The sequence below is a fragment of the Palaemon carinicauda genome, chromosome 15 (genome assembly GCF_036898095.1).
Source record: "Palaemon carinicauda isolate YSFRI2023 chromosome 15, ASM3689809v2, whole genome shotgun sequence".
Lineage (NCBI taxonomy): Eukaryota > Metazoa > Arthropoda > Malacostraca > Decapoda > Palaemonidae > Palaemon > Palaemon carinicauda.
The window spans coordinates 88,323,241-88,328,240 of NC_090739.1; positions in this window are offsets into that span (position 1 = coordinate 88,323,241).

Below are 5,000 nucleotides of genomic sequence, written 5' to 3' on the forward strand. Positions count from 1 at the left end.
ATCCACATTGATAGCAGGACTTATGAGAAGCAGGGTACTTGGTCCTAATACACACCGCCATTCCCCTGGCCCTAGGGATGGCATCACGTTTCAACATTATTGGCTTCTTAAAACCAGTTATAAGGAGCTCAGATGAGTGTCTCATATTAGAAACCAAAGTTTCTGAGCACAAAAGAATATCATACTGTCTGGATGCAACTGTAAGGTCTTGGATATTTGCATGAAGACCACGAATATTGCAATACAGAAGACGACATTGACTAAATCTAGGACGTACTGGTCCCGGATTTCGTTCAATGTCTCCAGACAGCATAAGAATTAATAGAAATAAAAAAAGAGACATCATACTTAAAAACTAGATTAACAAGAATTATAACAAAAACAATATGTACAGAATTATAAAGTGACTGATGATACTAGTAGACTATAGTAAAAAGTCGGAAAAACTGGTCAACATGGAGGAGGTGATATACCATGCAAAGCTAAATACACTCCAGGATAGCCACTTCAACTGAAGGGAGGACAGTAAGGATGGTTTTGAGAAGAAAAAGAATCAGAAAAAGGAAAAGACAACCTCTTGATAAACCACCAGGCATCCATGGCCCTTCTATTAAGCCTGCCCAACACACCATTTAAAAAAAAAAAAAAAGAGGAAGAAAAAAAAAATATGATAGAATAGTGTGCCTGAGTGTACCCTCAAGCAAGAGAACTCTAACCCAAGATAGTGGAAGACCATGGTACAGAGGCTATGGCACTACCCAAGACTAGAGAACAGTGGTTTAATTTTGGAGTGTCCTTCTGCTAGAAAAGCTGCTTACCATAGCTAAAGAGTCTCTTCTACCCTTACCAAGAGGAAAGTACACTGAACAAATTGCAGTACATTAATTAACCCCTTGGGTGAAGAAGTGTTAAGTATCTCATTGTTGTCAGGTGTATGAGGAAAGACGAAAATATGTAAAGAATAGGCCAGACTATTCTGTGTAAGTGTAGGCAAATAGAAAATAAGACGTGACCAGAAAGAGGGATCCAATGCATTACTGTCTGGCCAATCAAAGGATCCAATACCTCTCTAGTGGTAGTATCTCAACGGGCGGCTGGTGCCCTGGCCAACCTACTACCAACAAAAGTGATATGTATATATATATATATATATATATATATATATATATATATATATATATATATATATATATATATATATATATATATATATACTGTATATATATACTGTATATATATATATATATATATATATATATATATATATATATATATATATATATATATACATATATATACATATTTATAGAAGTCTGAACCTAGTATATACTGATTTATCCTATGTTATAACATGCTAGGCTGGTACCTCGATTAGGATGTGTGATTATGCCTTAGTTTCGTTGCAATTAAGAATGGGTAACCTGTCTCTAATGTGCCATAGACTTTTAGAAGCTATACACACTGATATATATATATATATATATATATATATATATATATATATATATATATATATATATATATATATATATATAAACACACACACACACACACACACACACATATATATATATATATATATATATATATATATATATATATATATATATATATATATATATATATATATACATATATATATATATATATATATATATATATATATACCGAGGCACTCCCCCCAATTTTGTGGGGTAGCCAACATCAGACAAATGAAACAAAAAAGGGGAACTCTCCTCTCTACGTTCCTCCCAGCCTAACAAGGGACTCAACTGAGTTCGGCTGGTACTGCTAAGGTGCCACAGCCCACCCTCCCCCGTTATCCACCGCAGATGAAGCTTCATATCATTGAATACCCTACTGATGCTACCTCCACAGTCATCTAAGGCACCGGAAGGCACCGGAGGAAGCAGCAGGGCCTACCGGAACTGCGTCACAATCGCTCGCCATGCATTCCTATTTCTAGCACGCTTCCTTGCCTCTCTCATATCTATCCTCCTATCACTCAGAGCTTTCTTCACTCCATCCATCCAACCAAACCTTGGCCTTCCGCTTGTACTTCTTACATCAACTCTTGCATTCATCCCCTTATTTTGCAGACAGCCATTTTCCTTTCTCTCAACATGACCAAACCACCTCAACACATTTATATCCACTCTAGCTGCTAACTCATTTTTTACACCCATTCTCACCCTCACCACTTTGTTAATAACCCTATCTATTCGAAATACACCAGCCATACTCCTTAGACACTTCATCTCAAACATATTCAATTTCTGTCTCTCAGTCACTTTCGTTCCCCACAACTTAGATTCATACATCACCGTTGGTACAATTACTTTCTCATACAGAACTCTCTTTACATTCATGCCCAACCATCTATTTATTACTACTCCATTAACTGGCCCCAACACTTTGCATCCTTCACTCACTCTCTGAAGTACATCTGCTTCTAGACATCATTTGCTGCAACAACAGCTTTTGCTGCCGCTAGGCTGTAATGGGTTAAACTGATCCTCCTCCTCACGTAACTCTCCTTTCAACATGACATTCAACCTTGCACCACCTTCCCTTCTCGTACATCTTATAACCTTACTCTTACCCACATTACCTTTCAACTTCCTTCTCTCACACACCCTTCCAAATTCTGTCACTAATAAGCCAAGCTTCTCTTCTGTGTCTGCAACCAGTACAGTATCATCCGCAAACAACAACTGATTTACCTCCCATTCATGGTCATTCTTGTCTACCAGTTTTAATCCTCGTCCAAGCACTCGAGCATTCACCTCTCTCACCACTCTATCAACATACAAGTTAAACAACCACCGCGACATCACACATCCCTGTCTCAGCCCAACTCACACCGGAAACCAATCGCTCACATCATTTCCTATTCTAACACATGCTTTACTACCTTCGTAGAAACTTTTCACTGCTTGCAACAACCTTCCACTAACTCCATATAACCTCACCACATTCCACATTGCTTCCCTGTCAACTCTATCATACGCTTTCTCCAGATCCATAAATGCAACATACACCTCCTTACCTTTTGCTAAATATTTCTCCCATATAATCCTAACTGTAAAAATCTGATTCATATAACCCCAACGTCTTCTAAAACAACCCTGTACTTCTAAGATTGCATTCTCTGATTCATCCTTAATCCTGTTAATCAGTATTCTACTATACACTTTTCCAACTACAGTCAACAAACTGATGCCCCTTGAATTACAACACTCATGCACATCTCCCTTACCCTTATATAGTGATACAATGCATGCATAAACCCAATCTACTGGTACCATTGGCAATCTCACTAACCATTCAAATACAATCTCACCCCCTTCCTTCTACATCTCAGCTCTCACACCATCCATACCAGATGATTTTCCTACTCTCGTTTCATCTAGTATTCTACTCACTTCCTCTCTTGTAATCTCTCTAATTCTCATCTCCCATCACTGGCACCTCAACACCTGAAACAGCAATTATATCTGCCTCCCTATTATCCTCAACATTCAGTAAACTGTCAAAATATTCCGCCCACCTTTTCCTTGCCTCTTCTTTTTTTAACAACCTTTTAATCTAAATCAGACTGGAATGACATTTTCAGTGATATTTCCCATTTTTATTTGTCACATCTGTATAATAAATTGAGTCAATTTTTCTCTAACCGCTAATTCTGGTTACCATAATTGATATGCTTAGTAAAGATAATTTCGGTTATGCTTAATTTGAGCGAAGGGAGGTTTAGCATCCTAGAAAATTAATAGATTAAAATTGACATGGAATGATATATGTACAAGCTATTACTCAGATAGTTCATGCTTTGGTATAGGTGTCTTGTCTTTCATTGCTGTTTGTGTGAGCAAATATTCAGATTTAGAAGCTTGTTAATTTATCTCTTGTTTTTTGTTACTTACTTAACTTTCGCATGAGAACGAACTGGATCCTGTGGACATACGATTCCAGGTTTAATTTCTAAAATAGAGGAGGGAAAAATAGGTTCAAAATCTTTGAATTTTAATAAATAATATATTTTTCGTATAATCTGATTCACAACAAAATAATTTTTACGGCTGAATGGAATTACTAAGCCAGTCAAGGTATCGAAAGATATTGACATCTAGTTCAAAAATACTGATATTCGTTCGTATTGTGGAATTAGTTTTTATGACAATTTAGGTAAATATTCCAGTCAACTTTAATTTCCAAAGATATTTTAACTACCAAATTTTCACCAAGTGCAAACCTCATGTTGATATAATTGCATATATCATGGTTATATATTGAATTAAATACAAATATTCAAGTGAAGTCAGCAATGAACCATGAGAGGAATGGATTTATTCTGAAAAAGTTTCTGGGACCGTGTACTATTTGCTCTAGTAAAAAAAAAAATTAATTTTATTCATACACCTTTTTTTTTTTTTTTTTTTTTTTTTTTTTTTATCAGAAACTAGAAGCCATTTATACCTGAGTGGAGTGGTAGGCAGTAGAAGGGAGCATTAGTGGAACATTGCCCAAGTCGATCGACGACGACAAATTTACATGCGGTGAGTTGAAAGGAAAAATTATGGTGCTTGAAGAGTATTTCTTTCCCAAAAAATTTCCTGAAGCCGAGTGGGAAATTGGAAACACATCTATAAACTCGTTCCGAATCAGAAGGTGTAAGAGGAGCTGAAAACTGGAATATGGCCTGAAATCTTTTCATGGGTGATACTTCAATTACTGCTGTATTAAAGATTCGACTCAGGACAGTAAAATCGTTAATATCTGAAAAAATGATACTTAATCTTGGTAAATTTATATGTTTTCTATATGATAAACTTTATTGATTTAGAGAAAAACAAAACTCACATTGTAATTCAACCACTATATCCACTCTTTGGTTTATCTTCCTAAAAGAGTAGTGGAAAGTTCTAAATTCATATTTCGAATTTTCTCATATGGAAGCTAATAGCAGTAAATTTCCCAGGGCAAACCGTAATGTACAT